The 18,341-nt window shown below is 42.1% G+C and overlaps 1 protein-coding gene across 1 annotated transcript in view; it reads right to left on the bottom strand.

The window, feature by feature from the left end:
• FAM3C (FAM3 metabolism regulating signaling molecule C) overlaps positions 1–12,881 on the bottom strand; it is a gene marked incomplete at its 3' end in the record, with an annotated part of 30,007 nt that extends 17,126 nt beyond the window's left edge. The window contains exon 1 of the mRNA XM_080632530.1: positions 11,890–12,881. The remainder of the gene's footprint in view (positions 1–11,889) is intronic.
• Between the last annotated feature and the right edge of the window lie 5,460 nt (positions 12,882–18,341).

The following is an 18,341-nucleotide window of genomic DNA, read 5'->3' as shown; positions in this document are numbered from 1 at the left end:
AGAAGTGATATAAAAATGCATTTAGAATTTCTAATAGTGTGTATTTTAGGATCATTTAAAAACAAAGTACACAATAACCCCCAACTGAGCTTACTTAGATGCACAAAACTAGTAGCAACAACATTCCTTTGATTGCTGTGAAATACCAAATAGTAGAAAACAAAGAATACTAGAATAGTCTAGGTTGGAAGGGACCTTAAGATCATCCAGTTCCAATCCCCCCTACCACAGGCAGGGACCCCTTCCACTAGACCAGGATGCTGAAAGCCTTGTCTAACCTGGCCTTGAACACTGCCAGGGATGGGGCAGCCATAGCTTCTTTGGGCAACCTGTGCCAGTGCCTCATCACCCTCACAGGGAAGAACTTCCTAATATCAAATCTAAATCTACCCTCTTTCAGTTTAAAGCCATTCCCCCTCATCTTATGCCTACATGATGTCCTTGTAAAATGCCCCTCTCCACATTTCTTGTACACCATGTTTAGGTATGGAAGGCTGCTCAAAGGTCTCCCTGGAGCCTTCTCCAGGCTGAACAACCCCAGCTCTCACAGCCTGTCTTCATAAGGAAGAAGGGAAACGGATGTAGAAAGTTTTCTCTAAGTCAGCAGAACATAGAATCATAGAATAGTTAGGGTTGGAAAGGACCTTAAGATCATCTAGTTCCAACCCCCCTGCCATGGGCAGGGACACCCCACACTAAACCATGCCACCCAAGGCCTCATCCAACCTGGCCTTGAACACCACCAAGGATGGAGCATTCACAACCTCCCTGGGCAACCCATTCCAGTGCCTCACCACCCTCTCGGTAAAGAATTTCTTCCTTAGATCCAATCTAAACTTCCCCTGTTTAAGTTTGAACCCGTTACCCCTTGACCTGTCGCTACAGGCCCTGATGAACAGTCCATCCCCAGCATCCTTGTAGGCCCCCTTCAGATACTGGAAGACTGTTATGAGGTCTCCACACAGCCTTTTCTTCTCCAGGCTCAACAGCCCCAACTTTCTCAGCCTGTCTCCATATGGGAGGTGCTCCAGTCCCCTGATCATCCTCGTGGCCCTCCTCTGGACTTGTTCCAACAGTTCCATGTCCTTTTTATGATGAGGACACCAGAACTGCACACAATACTTCAAGTGAAGTCTCACGAGAGCAGAGTAGAGGGGCAGGACCACCTCCTTTGACCTGCTGGTCACGCTCCTCTTGATGCAGCCCAGGATATGGTTGGCTTTCTGGGCTGCGAGCGCACACTGCCGGCTCATGTTCATTTTCTCATCAACCATGTCCATCGACATGATGGACTGAATGACAGAAGCAAAAGAAAACGAGCCTGTGCTGCCATACTGGCAAGTTCTTTCTCAGCCCAGCACATGGGTTGCTCAATCCCTCAAGAGTAGGAGGGAAAAGGCAGACAGCTCTCTGAACCAGAGAAGACGTTACAGGTTATAAATAATTTCTGAATGCTGGCATGTCACTGTCCAGTTCCCTGCATAGAGTTGCACATCTATCCGTGCAGAAAAAAGTATTATTTATTCTGGATGCAAACAACTAAGGAGGGGATATATGGAAAGACAGTTGGGAGCTGTGGTTACTGGCTGTTTTTGTTCTGCTCCACCCATCCTTGTGCACTGTACTTTGTCCCAAGGCCAGGGCAATTTCCAGTTGTTGCAAATTTCCAGAGCCAAAGCCATTCCAAGCAACCCTCATGAGAGCCCAAAATGCTATACACAGGGCAACATAAAAGTAGAAGAAAAACAGAAAACAGCAGCTTAAAACAGGAAAAAAAAAAGGGAAGAGAGTAAAAGGCTTCCCCCCATCTCTGCTCAACTTACTAACTTGTGTGGGGATAACAAACACAACACAAATCTGAGGAATTTAGCATACAAGTCCACACAGCTACTTCACATTTTGATACATAGTAAAACTAGCTTTAATTAGTAAAGCAGCAGATATTTGCTTTTAAAAGTGACCTGTCTCTCAAGAGACCCCTGTCAGGTACTTCACACAGGGACCTTATAACTTTCATTTAGAAAAAATACGAGCCTATAATTCTGCCAAGCAAATCATCATCATGTTTTATTAGATGATATAATGTTTCCAACACACCAAGATTGAGTTCTTTCCAAGTATGTGCATAAGATGTGATGGTCATCAAGCAAGTTCTCCCATAATCAAGATGCAAGAGGAAATTGTATTGAAGTGAGTAAAGTAATCAACAAAATACATACAAACAGTTCTTATTAGTGCTGCCATACTGACAGCCCTGAATGAAGTCCAGATTTCATGATTTTGGGCAGCCCTACTTACTGAGCATGAAAGCTTTGGCCACTTGAAATCTATTTGTTTGTAAGGCTTTTTCAAATATGAATGTAATAAATGTTTTTATGGATGATAATAATGAAACATGCAGATCAGTTTACTTAATTCCCAGGACAATGGTGTTTCCATTAGCAATTTGATAACGTGTAGGCTGTATTTATGAAATGGGCACACAAAAACAAGCAAAGATGAGAGGCAACAATTTAGAAAGTTGAGATATTTTTGAATTCTGACCTTAGTTGATTAGAAAAAGGTCTCAAAATCAACAATGTTTAATAAATCAGAAAGTAATACACTTCAGAATGGACATCAAGTGCAGCAAAACAGGCAGCAGTAATGAAAAAAAAAGGATCCAAGAGATTATAGCAACTCTCTAATATTGGGGTCAACAGTGAGGTGCTGCTGCAAAAGTGTAACTGCTCACTGTGAACTGTACCAACAGGACTGCAGTGTGTGAAACAAAAAGCAATTATTCTGCTCTGCCTAAACAAACAAAAAATACTCTACATGCTATCTAGACTTTTGACAGAGACCCATATGTAGTGTTTTCTAAATCTATCTTAAGAGCATAATCCCCAAATGGAAGAACCTAGATAACAATTACATGACCTAAATAAAACAACTAAGGGCTAAAATAATTTGGTTTGCTTTGCAAAGAACTGCAAAAGCAAAAAGAGGAGTAAGGAATGGACACCTTTGCCTCTTACCTCCAAGGTGTAACTTAAACATATTTTTATGCTTAGATAGACTACTCTCAATATCCACTGGTTGTTGCTTATCTACTTGTAGCTATAATGTTAAAGAACGATTTTCCAGCTACAAAGACAAACAAGGAACGCCAAAGGTGGCTGTAAATCACCATAAAAGTCACGAAAAATACAAGAAACGGGTTTTCTTAACCTAGGTAGTCTACAAGATAAGCATGTCACCTTCAGTATTAACCCCATATTTCTACACTATTATATGCACATCTGCACCTAGATTTGTCACACTACATCTGTATCAGCCTGAGATGCTGTGAATTAAGCTCAGAGGGAAATTCTTCCCCCAAAACAGGATTTAAAAGTTTGTATACTTTCAAAAATGGTCAAATAATGTTATACCTGGTTTAATCTATACGTATGATTAATATGAATAGCATACAAAGTACACTGTACTAGAATCAGATAAGCATTCAAAATTACTTAGTACCAAAGCAGAAAAAAAAAAAAGGGCTTGAGCTTTTATTTTTATTTCCGAGTCATGAGTAGATTAGGACAGTGTTCATTTTTTGCAGCACAAACTGCCTTTCTCAATGATTAGCAGATGCTTTTTCCTGGAAAGAAAAACAGAAGCCATTTCACCTTTTCACTACATTCAGTGAAACAATATGCTATTTAAAAAAGACCTGCTAATAGATAATTCAGTCTGTTTTCAAGCAGTTCAGAGGAGTGGTGGTCTTCTCAAAAATTACACAATGAATTAGATGTGTGAGAGACAGCATTAGCTATTCTTATGCGAGCTCTAGTTTTAAACCAGCAGTTGTGCTAATCTCAATTATATGGCATAGACCAAATGGCTGAGACAATCAAAAATCTTTCCAAGTCTAAATCTGAGTAAGAATCTAGGCTTCTAATATGATCATTTTATTCAAATACAAGATGCATTTCCTTTACCAAGATGATTGCTTACCCTTCTGCTAGACTACACAGTTTTTCCACCACGCTTACAAAACCCATTTTATTTGAAACTGGTGAAGGGCACATATAAAAAAGAATAATATCTTCAGAAAAGTAACTACTGTAGTTCAATTGTACTGTATAATCATGCACCACTGGTGTCTTCTGATAACACAGACTGTTACCCAATACAGGCACTCCTACATTCGTGTGAATTCCTTGTGATTATGGCAGAAGTCCACACAAGCTAAAGGTCTGTCCACACAGAACACCTTTGAGAATCCCGGATGTATATTTTTTCTGCCTTTGAGACAAATAGTAGCATGAAATATAACGATTAACTTCTTACAAAAATGATACCACCTGAATTGTATTCTTCCATATACTGTGCAAGACTCGGCTCGGTATTCTGACAACAATGAACTAGACTCAAAGTGTTTGCTTGTTCAAATGAGACATTATTCTACTTCTAACAACTGCAAAGGAAATCCACATAAATTTAGCAAATGAAACCAAAATTAAAACCAGGTTAATTCAGCTACCGTTCCATGTCCTATGTTGCGAATGCTGCTATGTAGTTTCAATCCTATGAAAGGAAACATACATGAGAAGGAGCATTATGCCCAAGTGTTTTGATACCTGCTGTGCACAATAAACTTTTCCAAGTCACCTGTCAAATCACTGACCATGCAAGCTTTTGCTGGTGGCATCAATCTAGTACTTTCACCTTAGGCAACACACAAAGTAGTCAGCCTCAACCACAGAAAAATTTTTCTGAATCCTGGGAAGCCTGAAATAGAAGCACTAAGGCATTCTTTCCACTGAGAATGAAACTCAATCCGCATTTCTTTTGCAATTAAAAAAAGGAAAAAAAAAAAACAAACCCACACCAAATGAAGTACCTAATCCATACTTTGAAGACTCTTCCCAAATATTATTACACAAAATTTACTGGTCCATATATTTACAACCAGGATTTTACTGTCCCTACAATCCACACAATACGATGAATTAAACCGTACCACTGGTACTGATGTACCTATTGAAGAGAATCTTTAACCTTGTATTTTATAGTGTTGGATAAAATCACGTAGAGAAATTCAGTTTGATAAAATCCTCAAGGACAACCTGCTGAACTTCATTCACCTACCTCTTTTACAACTTCATCACAGGGAACTACATAAACCTCACAACAGGTTTAAGACAGTGAAGTTTAACATTTTCTTCTGCCAAATGATGAACAAGCTATCATTGAATTGAAGCACTGATGCAATTTCCACCTGTTCAAAAGTTCAAGCTGATTTATTTTGTCTTTTTCATTTTTGTTTCTTTTTTTTTTTTTTTTTTTTTTGGTTGGTTGGTTTTTTTTAAGAAACAAATTACCACCTTGATTTCCTAGGACAGCAAAGTCTGTTCAGTCTTTCCACAACAGGGAGGAGTACATAAAGCTTTGCAATATGTTTATCTGCAAGATCACCAGGTCTCACTTGAAACAAGATATTGCCAAAATCCAGTAAACATTGCACGTGTACAACAGCTCTCACATCTTTGTATCAATACAGAAATACCAAGCTTGTTATCACAATAATGCATCACAACCATGGATCGTATCCTGCCCCATACAGTAATTCTCAACAGAACTACCATAAAAAGAGGTTATGGGCCTGAAAAACAAGTAACATACAAGTAATTGCTACGAGTTGATATAAACACACATAACCACCACAGAAATTTATCTGAGGCTATGGTTACAGGGCTGCAGTTCACACTGGGGCCCATTTTAAATAATGTTACCAAGTAAGCAGAACAGGAAAGCAGCATTACAAATACTTCCTCTATAGGTCCAAGCTTACTGCAGAAATACCAATCTGCTTCTCCGCACTATTCTCTCCAAGCACAGCCAGACTCTATAGATAGCAGCTGTAAGATGTCAGAAATAAGATCATCATCTTATGAGTGAGATTCATTTTCTGCACAGACCCCCACATGGGCCTCATTAGAGCTGCACACCGAGACCACAGACACAGCGAGGCACAGAACTCCTGTATACTTTGCAAGGCAGAGAGGATCAAGGGTACTGATAATAGCAAGGGACACCATCACACACTGCTGCCAAAAAAATGCTATGATACTACCAAGCATTTAAGCTTCTTCAACAGAAGTTCACAACGGTCTGAGGCTGCATGTTGAAGAGGTGTTTTAACCTTTGCTCAGGAGCGGCTGATCACGGGAAGCTGAAGTGTGCCCCTGGGGAAAGTACTGTGGTGACAGCTCAGAGTACTTACTGTTGGTATCTCTGCCTCCTCTTGCTCCATGGGAGACACAAACTCCTGCTCCGTCACAGAGCCTCTTCTCATCCACTCATCTCCTTTGTGAGTCAGAACTTTGTCCCTTTACAAGATAGAAAGAGTGCGCCACCAGCTGAGCGGAGCACCCAGCACAGACTGCATTGCGCATCAGCTCTGGGGAGAAGTGGTAGCAGCAGCCCAATGCACAGAGGGGCCATACTACGCCTACTGGACACTGCAGAGTGGGATCAGGTTGCAGAGATGAGAGTGCTGTTGATGACTAATAACCTCCACGCTTCATGATGCACTCAGAATCACAGTGCTACTGTGGTACAGCCAAGTCATAGCTACTGGTCCACATTAGCACTGGACAGGACATCATTTGGAAGCAACGAGGAGGAAGATGCTCAGAAATGGAAAGGAAGTCGGTCAGTCACATGATCCTTAACAGCTCTAGAGCGATTCACTTCTTTCTACTGAAGACATAGAGACAGCAACAAAAATTGCCATCTCTTCACTGGCTTCTGAGCGAGAAGGGATTAGAACAAAAATCTGTAACCCAACTCCTGGCTGGGTTCAGTCTTCCAGAAGCCAGTACCAAACACGTAAGCCATATGCGAGAAAATTAATTTCACAGAAAAACAAAATCATGGGGCAGTGTATTTTTTATGTGTGTATATACTTAGTATATTTGAATGTTTACTTAACAATTGGTAAACACCCCACTAACTAAAGTCCAACACAGCCCCCTGCTATCCTTTGAGATTATAAAATCCAACAATTATCATAGGCGGGAAAAAATACGTGGGATAGCAAGTTACTGCATGTCATCACCGATGGATAAATTTGCCACATTAAGTACACACAAACTAATTTGAGGAACAGCATCCCCCAGTAACAGAAGGGTGCTTACCACAGTGAGCTTACTACTGAGATACAGCTGACATGAAGACACTGATGTGCAATCATTGTGTATCATAACTCCTGACACCATGCCTCTCTGGATCATGCTGTTTTAAGAGAAATCCGCTGATTATTACAGACATTCCAGTAATAAACTTCTGCCTGAACCAACTCAAGTTCCAAAATCACTGAGGTGTCACTGATGTCCAGCTGATCAGCAAGCAAACAGCCATGGCAATTCCCTCAACCACCTCTCCACATACTTTCAAGAATATTCGGGCTTACCCAAAAGCAGAAATAAGTGCCTGGGAGCAAGTCATCAGCTTTCTACCTTATAATACCAGCTTAATTTTTTGTGAAATGATGACTAACTAACTGGTGATACCAAAATAGATCAAGAAAGTAAGTCTTAGCTACTAGGAGACAGTTACTTTTTCCTCAGATAAAACAAAACTGGAGAGGGTAGGAGAAGAGAAGTCAATCAGTCACAAGAAGAAAGCAAGTCTTGTGAATAGAGGGGAGACTAAGAGTGATACATTTTGATGTTAATTAAGATTTTAACTGGACACTCATGAGAACTACCATGCCTTTGTACATATGAACACATTACACCACTTTCTGCCATTAAAACTGACTCAACAGCAAAGTAGGGCTTACTCCATCAGCTCCCTCTGTCCTTATAAGTCTACCAGAGCTTCCCCCTCAACCACAAAGTTTGTTCCATATCCTGTTGGCACTGAGCTCCAAAGAAAACTGGAAAAGAAAAAATATCTAAGTTGTAGCTCTGCCTGAAAGTGAAGACACAAACTATTTTCGTATCATAGAAATATGGTACTGTACATGGAGAGCAAAAATAATTGAACAATTCCAAAAGAGTAACTTTTAAGAAAAGAAAAAAAAAATAATCCTGAAGTCCTCTCGTGACACATATAGCATTAAGAAAAGCATGAAGAGGCTGTGCTTGGCACCTATTCAAAGGTTACAGATGTGTTAACATCCACATGAATTGAAAATTCTGGTGCTAAGAAATGAGGTTTCAAGCAGCAATACCGGTTTAAAGTTATTCCTCATCACTGCTCTTCTCTGTTCTCATGTCACTGGGCCTCAGGCCTGGCCAGTTCTAGGAAGCACGGAAATTTATCAGATAGGTGAGCTCATGTGCCAGGTTGCTCCAGCCCACTCACCATTTCTTCAGCCCAGGCCACATGATTTTGCTCACCGCAGAAAGTTAACCCAGTACCAGAGAATTAATATAATTTCTGCCAGATTAGCAGACAACTTTTAGGAGCGTTGGGAGGCCAAGCACAGCAGCACCAGGATGTTAAGATTTTTTCAGTCATGTCATGCACTCCCATTGTAGGACACTTAAGACTTCTTACACTACTGTAGATTGCATTTTTCCTAAACCAATCCTGAGAATTTATGAACAGTCTTGGTTTTAGATCAGTGTGAGACTTCCCAGAGGGATCCTTCTAAACTGTGAAACAATTACAATAACTCCATGCAGCTGACAGCAAAACGATTGTCACAGGGTAGTGCAGCTGGCCACTGGCAGAGAAAACATGCAGGTTTACAATAATTATGCCTTAAATCCTGGACTTTCTCATCAGATTTTAGTGAATAAAATCAAATCTGAACATATATATCACTTATATTAGGCTCACAGTGACACTGATCACCTATATAAGTGATAAGACTTGCAGCCCTTACACTCGCATGGCAACCCTCCGACTTCGCTGGGACTCCAGGTTTTAAAACCAGAACCTAAATTCTATTTGAATACCAACTTCTCCCTGAACAATTTAAATCTTAAGGAACAAGTTCTTTGTGCTGCAAATTCATCTTACAGACATCTAATGTTTAAGCTACAAACTAATCAGTAAGTAAACTGGTATTTTCGTAGCTTACATAGTACTGATCTTATGGGAAAAAAAACCAACCAAAAAACAACACCTTCTTTCCTGCATAGTGTTCTAATATTCCAAACAAAACTGGAAACTAAATATTCAGGAGTTCATTTTTAAATGTGAGCTTGCCAAAGTGCCACTAAATTTTCAAGCTCTGTATTATCACTTTTTTTTCTTAGAAAATGAAGAATTCTCAATAAATGTGGATGAACACACTGAAAGAATTGTTGTCAATAAGTCAATGTCCAAGTAGAGACCAGCAATGAGTAGCGTTCCTCAGAGGCAGATATTAACATCTGCTTAACATCTTTGCAAGCAACATGGACAGTGAGATTGAGTGCACCCTCAGAAAGGTTGCCTACGACACCAAGCTGTGTTGTGTGGTTAACATGCTGAAGGGAAAGGATGCCATCCAGAGGGACCTGGCTAGGTCTGAGATGTAGGTCAATGCCAATTTCATTAAGTTCAACAAGGCCAAGTGCAAAGTCCCACACCTGGTTCAGGGCAATTGTAAGCACAAATACAGGCAGACTGAGAGCAGCCCTGAGGAGAAGGACTTGGGGGTGTTGATTGATGAGAAGCTCAACATGAGCCAGCAGTGTGCGCTTGCAGCCCAGAAAACAAATGTAGGCTGGGCTGCATCAAAAAGAGTGTGACCAGCAGGACAAGGGAGGTTACTCTCTCTCTCTACTCTGCTCTCATGAGACCCCACCTGCAGTACTGCATTCAGCTCTGGCACCCCCAACAGAAGAGGGACGTGGACTTGCTCGAGCAAGTTCAGAGGAGGCCACAAAGGTGCTCAGGGAGCTGGCCAGACTCAGAGAGTTGGACTTGTTCAGCCTGGAGAAGGCTCAGGGGAGGTCTTAGAACAGCCCCTCAGTACGTAAAGGGAGCCTACAAGAAAGTTGAAGGACTTGTTACAAGGGCATGTAGGACAAGGCTGGAATGGCTTTAAACTGAGAAAGGGTAGATTTGGATTAGACATAAGGGAAAAATTCTTTACTGTGAGGGTAGTGAGGAGCTGGCACAGATTGCCCAGAGAAGCTCTGGCTGCTCCACCCCTGGCAGTGTTCAAGGTTAGTCTGGACAGAGCTTGGAGCAACCTGGTCTAGTGGAAGGAAGATGTCCCTGCAGGTTGGAATTAGATGATGATTAAGGTCCCTTCCAACCCAAACCATTCCATGACTTTATGCAGAGCCCACCTGCCCTGAAGCACTCAGGCTGCACCTGGAGAGGCTAGCCAGCAGCTTGTGGGTACCCTGAGGTCACTTGTAACTATTTACACTCTTACAGGGTGAAATGGTCCGGACTGCTGGAAAGATGGAAGCAATGGCTTGCTCCATCCTGAAATGATTAGATGTTATTACAGAACAATGCCAAGTTATTAGCTTGTGAAGAGCCTACCTGAAGGCTTAAAGCAAGTTACAAAACTTGTTTTGCCACACAGACAGCTATGCAAACCAATAGACAAATAGATTTCTTCATAGTTAAAAGAATCCCTGGAGGGGAATATATGCTAATGAAGACATTCATACCTTGATTGCCTTTTCAGTCTTAACCCCCATCCCCAAAAAAGCCCAACAAACAAACAAGGGAGCACATAAACACAGAACTGTTGTAGACAGTCATAAGCCAGCCATTTCTAAGCTGGGTTTGTTTATTGTTCTCTTTCCCCCCTTCCCCTCCCCAAATAACTCTCCTGTTAGTATTAACTAAGTGCTTTTAAAAAAAGAGAACCAGTCAGCTGCCTTCATCAGCAAAGAATCACCACAGCATCTAAGCCTGTGCGCATTACTGGGCACAGAGAATACTACAAAGCATATATGGTACAGGCAGAAATCTTTACAGAAGTCTGAAGTTATGCTATTACATTATCATTTAACTTCTTTTAAAACTGAGAAAATGGAAAAATAAACTGGCTAAGTTATACAGCTCTTCAACAGCTCATGTAAAAACATTAGATACAATATCACTTACCTACAAAAGAAATAATATAGAATTATTATATTTTCCCCCCTTCAGCAACTCAGAAGCTACAAACTAAAGGGACACAGATTGCCTCGACAAGTATATCCCTGCAAACCTGAATGCACATGACATTTCTCCTTCCTGCTCAGTTCACGACCGCTCTCTGTAACGGTGTTATTTCCGGTTTTTAAGTCGAGGCTCATAACCCACGAGCCGGCACCCAACGGAGAAAGCGAAAGGATCAAACCCACTTAAGAGCAGCACGATGCATTCTGCAGAGCTAAGGCTTTGTCTCAGCACTCAGTGCCTCCCCACACTGCCAACACTTCACTCACTCAACCGGACCGAGGTGTCCAGCTCCGCCGAACCGGCATCACACGATGCCCCCCCTCCGCCGCGTCCAGGGCACCGGTAGCACCGGGGCTGGAACGCGAACAGTTGCCGGCGCCGCACCTCCGCCTGGCTGTGAGCCCGCCGACGGAGAAGAGGAAAGGCACGGAGAGGAGGGGAAGAGAAGGGAGACCCCCGCCCGGCTGCCTGCCCCGAGGAGTGCTGGGGGACAGGGGTGCCGCCCGGCTCAGACCCGCGCCCGGGGCCACGGCCCACCTCAGTCCTCACGGCAGCAGCTCCGGGCGGGAGGGGCCGGGGAAAGAGCGAGACTGCCCAGAGAAGTTGCAGAGCCGGCAGCGGAGGCAAGAGCGGGGAACCAGCGTCAGCCTGGCAGGGCTGCCCCGTGGAGGGGAGCAACGCGCGCCCGTGTGGCAGGAACCCCGGAGGGAGGGGCCGGTGCTGCCCCAGGGAGGGCAGCGCGGGTGCCTGCCCCCTACACAGCCCGCGGAGGACGAGAGCCCTTACCTGGGCTGTATGGCCGAGCCGCGCGGTACGGTGCGGTGCGGTGCGGTGCCGTCCCGCGCCGCGCAGGCTGCCCCAGCCGCCTGTCGGCCACCGAGCAGGAAGCGCAGCAGAGCCGCCTCACAGGCAGAGGAAGGCGCGGAGGCAGCACACCCGCCCCCTACCGGTGGCGGACCGGAGTGGCTCCGCCCCACAGCTCTGGGCGCGTGCTTGGGTGATGTCCGGAAGGTTGATGCTCCAACAGCCCCCCACGTGTGCGCATCTGCGGCCGGCATCCCCGAGTGCGCGACCGAGAGTGCCACATGTGCCCTGAAGTTAGCCTGGTGCCCCGCGGCGGTGGGGTTGTGTGACATGTGCGCGCTTGATTTCGTTCATATTTTATAGAACTCTCCCCAACACACCAGGAGTTACTCTGTTACCCAACGGAAAAGATATTTTCTGTTTAGAAAACAACCAAGCAACAACAAAAAAAACCAAACACAAAAACAAAACCAAACCAAACAAACAAAACAAAAACAAACCCTTAAACTCCCCCATCTTTTTGATGAGTAAGACAGAGCTGATGTGTGTTACCATGTAAGAAGAAAAGGTCATCTCTTCTTTATCCTTGGCTGTGCTCTGTGACTGCTTTTTCTCCCTCCCCCCCTTTTTTTTTTTCCTTTTTTTATTACTTAATTTGTTTATTTATTAATTTATTTATTTTCATTGGCACTGCTATTCGTCTACCCCTGCCAGAATCTGTCTTAGGTAGGGAGACAGGCTGGACACGGTTTTACTGTGTGTAAGATCTCTGCTGGTGGTACTCCCTCGGCTGAGCTGTCGGTGGGGTGTGTATGGAAAGTGCTGGGGCAGCAGATTCAGTCACACCACAAAGAGCATTCTCCCCAAAATAGCGTGGCACTTCTGTTAGCAGAGAACAAAGCCACAACTAAAATACGGGGCATATTGCACATCATCAAAGTCAGGTAGACAAAGGAAAGTTTCCATGTCTTATTTTTACCACGTCTGGTCAACAGATCTTTCTTTTAATGGGTTTAAAATAGAGTACTTTGATGCAAGCTCTTCCTTGGTATCAGATAGTTATTTGAACATTAGTCAAGTAATTTCTTTAGCAAAATCTCACAACACATTGACGTTTCAGACATACTGTAACCTCAAAATGAGCAAAGAAATACCCAGTGGGAGCATTGCTCAAGAAAAGAAAGTCTTTATAGCTTTTCATGCTAAATGATAATATAGCTTAGTTTGACAATAATTTCAGTGCTTAATATATGAAATTTCACCATGTTCCTCTGATTACTTATTAGGTGACGCTGACTACATAACAAACTAATAAGATCAGTATGCTAAAGGAGGCTGGCTCCTTTGATAAACAACTGTTTTCAATAGAAATATTTTAAAAAGATTACAGAAGTAGCAGTATCAAAAAAGAAATATTATCTGCACAATAACCAGCACCTCAGAATACATCTGTGTCAAAGTCAAAGGAATAACTAAGACCTGAGAATGGCTGTGATTACATCCCTTGATTATTTACCTGGTTGAGAGAGTGCCTCAATGTGTGCCAGGTGGAGAGTCACAGTTCCCTGCAAATGAGGCAGCTGGCAGGACCCCAAAAAAGAGGGGGTATGCCACGTCCCCCAGTGTCTCAGGGAGCCTCCAAATTCTTCTTTTCACTTTTTTCCCTAATTTTCTTATAATTTTCCCTTCTTTTGAATTTCCTTTTTTTGTAATTTGCCTTATAATGCCATGGCTATGGCCACTAAGTAGAAGTCTTCCATAAGAAGTACAAATTATATCTATACCTACAGGAGTTTATTTTGCTTTTTATTATTGTCTGTGGTGAACTGACCATTTTTGCTTCTATAGATTAAGAAATACAGTATGAAACAGAAGGTGCTTCATAGGCACATACATTCTAAATGCTTCATCATGACAATGTTTTCTAAATTTACAATTTTAAAATCCAAAATGCTTATATTTATTTAAATCAATAAAACAATGAATTTGCTTGACTTTATCATTAAACTGTTAAACTCTCAGAAAAACATATACTGTTAATTATTTATATTTCAAACATCAGAAATGAAAGTGTCTTAAGAATTAGGGTACATTGGGCCTGAACAAAAATGACCTTGTTGGCCTCACATCTTTGACAAATTTCTGAACTTTCTTATCTTTCTTATAACTACTAATTTTTACTGAGTGAAATTATAGCACTGCACTACGTTTTTGGGGGTGTTTTTTTATTGATAATGAAAACATCTCCTTCATATAATTACTGGAAAGCTAAATGTAGTGCATGCCTTATTTAGCATCCTAAGGCTGATGGGGATAAATGAGAACAAAGTAAAATACAAAAGCAAACACTTTCAGGTGGTTTATCTTTAGGCTGTTGATTATTACCTTTGGCAATGGATGTTCTACTAATAGTCATCAGTCTTGATTATCAGTTCTGGCATCAAAGCAATTCCTGGTGGCTTTTAAAAGGACTTTTTTTCCTGTATGCCTAAATTTCACATTTGCATACTATAAACTAATACTTCTGCCCTAGCAGGTCTTTCCATGGTGTTGTGAACAAGCCAGCCTCAGACTGGTGGCAGAGACCCAGCTCTCCAACACTTGGAGTATCTGTGGCATACAAGGTTCTTTTCTCAACACAGAAGCACAATCATAGGAAACACTTCTTGTCTTTGCATTTGGTAGGACTGGGATTACAGTGCTGTGTTAAGTAAGATGCCAACCCTAGGCCATCTTTTAATTATTATACAAAGAAAAAAATGGACAGAAGAGAATAAAATTGCTTTGAGAATGCTGCAGGCAATTTGCCTCTGAGCAATTGGAAAATGTGATTTTCACCAAATTGTGAGTCGTATAACTATAAATGGAATCTAACATATACAAGCACAACATGAAGCCCATTCCTCTCTCCTCTTCTTCCTCTCCAAAACACATGAGAACATGTATGAAAAAAATTTTCCTTAAATGACATTTTATTCGCTTTCTGGCTAGTGTTATCTAGTTTTATGTAGTCAGTATGGATGTATGCCTAAAACAGAATGTATCATTTAGTGTTTGCCTTATGATGTGGTAGATACGTATACTAGATACCTTCTCATTTTTGTGACTTCTCCCCCTGTTGCTATCAGAAGTTTATTTGCAAGCAGCCAAAATATCAGGTCTCTGATATAAGAAGTCTGAGTAACAATAAATAGAAAGGATGGGTAGGAAGTAATTAAAAAAATCCAAGTCCAGGGGATGGATTTGAGCACCTCCAAACCTTTCTTGTCACTGATGCACTGAATCTGATCAATATTTCACAGATATCTCTTTTTTTCTTTAATGTCAAAATAAACTCTTTTTCTTCCTTTATTTTGGCTTTTTTTTATTTCAAGGTAAGTGCCTATGATTATAAAAGGAAATCTGTATGTAAGTGAGCAAAATTCCACTGGAGTCACTATAATTGCAATTGCTAAAATAACGTCACATTTTGACCACAGGGTTTCTTGTTTCATTTTATTCCCTGTGAGTGCATCTAGTACTGTTCGACTCATAGACTGACAGTAGTAGTGACCAGAGTCTTCTGTAAAGTATATATACAGGATGTGTTAGAGGAAGCTTTCTTATCTTGTTTGTTAAAGTTCCTTAAATGCTTCAAGGTCTGTTCCTTGTATATAATGTTTTATTAATTTCCTTATGATTTTTTTTTTTTTTTTTAAATAAAATCAGGCAATTTGATGTCAATGAGGGCAGGATATTCTGTCATTTAGATAGAATTGGAAGGTGATAATTTTCTTTTGCCATATGGGACTCATAAATATTTGCCTTAGCATCTGGTACATAGATATTAATGCAGATGCAGTGAAATATTGGAAATATTGCTGGCTAGAGTTCTTATAAGCAATGTGTAATGAGCTAGAGACCCACGACAAATCTGCTCACAATGATAAAGACCAAAATGTCAATTTTTTGCAAAACTTCCAATCTGTGGATGTGGGCATCTTAGGGTAATATTTTATGATGTTACTGAATCTAAGCAGTCTCCCAGATTTCTTTAGAAGTCCTAAAAATCATTGCTCCAGTTTGAGATGAGGAGGATCTGAGAAACACTTGCAGCTGAGATTCAGGTCAAGAACAAGCATCACCAACTGGAAACTGTAGATGCCCTGAGACAGACACGCTACAGATAGTATTGTTCATGAGTTGCAGCAGCATGAGAGCTCTTCTCTTCCACACGATGAAGCTCCTCCAACTCTTCCTCCAACTACAATTCTTCCTCACAGGAAGCTTATAGAGATTTCTTCCAAGTTTGTTAATGCTTCATTTCAACAAGATATAGTTCCTGACCCATAAGCTCGCAACTAGCTCACACCTTTCCCAAGGCAGAGCTCCATGCATCCCTGCTGCTCTTTCACAAAAAAGGCAATTCCTCCCCTCCCTTATCACCTGTCCTTGCTAAATTGCCCATATCCATCCATTAAACAGCCCCCTTGTGTGAGCTGTCCCCTGACATCACTGTGATCCCAATGAGATACTATAGCCCTGTAATGAATGCTCTGTAGAGCATCAGACCTCTAATTCCTCCTGTTGGTTCTCCATCCTATGGACATTAATGTACAGGCAGTTCAGATGGGCAGGCACCCAGCTATGCTAATTTCCCAGAAAAGGTATGAGAACTATCCCCTTAATGCCATACTGGCATATATGTCATACTTAGTGCCACGCTGACACTTCCTTATTGATGTCTGTTTGCTTAAGTTAACCTCTTTCACCTGTTCTGCTGATTACACATCAACCTGCACCACTTCCTTACTAGATTGTGGGTCCTTATCTCCCTTCTTTGTCATTTCTAGTTTAGAGCTCTCCTTACCGGACTGGCCAGCCATTTGGTAAAGTTGTTTTTGCCCTACTTTTTCAGGTGGATCCTGTTTCTTCCTAGCAGCTGTTGACCCCTAAATAGGGTCCTATAAACACAAAACTCAAATACTTGCTATTGATGCGAGCTGCATGATGCCAGCTGGTGGTCTGCAGTATCTGTCTACTCTTCTGCAAGCCCTTTCTTTCCTTTCTCTGGCAGGATCAAGCAGAAAGCCCTTATGCCCTTATATATAGACCCATATGTCCTTGACCCTCCCCACCAGAGCCATATGCTCACAGATTCCCCTGGCAATATCATTGCTGCTTTTACGGAAAAGCATCAGAGAACAATAGTCTAAGACCTCACAAGTCAACAGTCTTCCTTCAGTATCTGAGGTACAAGTCCCAGCAAGAAGGAAATGCCCTTTGCCAGCAGGTGAGATCAGCTGACAGGGACCTCCTTCACAACAGCAGGGAGTCTGCTCCTGCCATCCCCCTGGTGCCAATCTCCCCTGATGTTGCTGCCAGGTCAGGATAGGCTGGTGTCACTGCTTTGCTGGACTGAGCTCCTGACCTCTCAGCTGCTACCAGAGCACTTGGTCTATTTTGTAGGTGCAGATCTGCAAATAGGAGCAGGAGCCTTCCTCCTGTTGCTGGAAGCCGCAAGCCTCCAGATTTCATTGTTGTTTCTTTCCTCCCACCTGTGTAACTGTGTGAGCCATGTGCTCTGTTTTTTATAACACAAACTCAAATGAGAGAGGAAGTGATGGACAGTCTCTCCATGCCCACCCATACCTTAGTGCTTAATCAAGATACTAACTCTTCCTGTCTTACGAACATATTAAACCATTGTCAATAGTTGTCATGTCTGGGCTTTTCTACTGGAAAGGTCAGAATCCCATCTTGTGAGGAAACTCTCAGGTGATGGGGCAAAAAGACAGGGCAGCTCAGCAATTGTCTGGAGGGTGGAGCCTGTACTAAGTTATATAATAAAAACATTAAATCCTGTGTATACAGAAATAGAAAGCAGCCTATATAATTAAGGATTCTGCCAGCTCACGCAGTTGTCACCAGCATGGAATGACCAGATCCCATCCTTTAAAGCCTCAGTGATGAGTAAGATAAAAAGTGCAGAGACCCTGGTGATCATCCCAGCCCTACTGTCGTGCTTGGCTAGACCACAGAAAATAAATTGCATCCTTAGCTGTAACTTGATAGGTACAACCCTGAGGAGGGTATTCTAGTTCTAACCACAGTGTTACAGAGCTGGTAGCTGAGGCATCTGACTGACTTTGAAAGTGAAAAAGAGAACTTGGACACCAAACACACTTTGTGTGAAGCAAATCCAAATACAGCTGGTTTTAGGCCAAAGGGATTTAGCTAGAGACCAGACTAAGCTACATCATTGCCCCGCTAGCACAAGCAGCTCAGCTCCAGGAGCAGACACCTGGTGATTCAGCATTGCTTATGGCTCACCAGCCATAAGATCACACTGTAAAAATGATCTCTTCTGAGACTAAAATAATGAAGCTGTGGCAGTTCATACACTGAGGTTATGAGGTTACTTTGCAGCTGTGAGGAAAAGAACCAGATCTGTG

This window comes from Psittacula echo, assembly GCF_963264785.1.
Source record: "Psittacula echo genome assembly, chromosome: 1".
Lineage (NCBI taxonomy): Eukaryota > Metazoa > Chordata > Aves > Psittaciformes > Psittacidae > Psittacula > Psittacula echo.
This window is presented reverse-complemented; position numbering and strand designations above follow the sequence as displayed.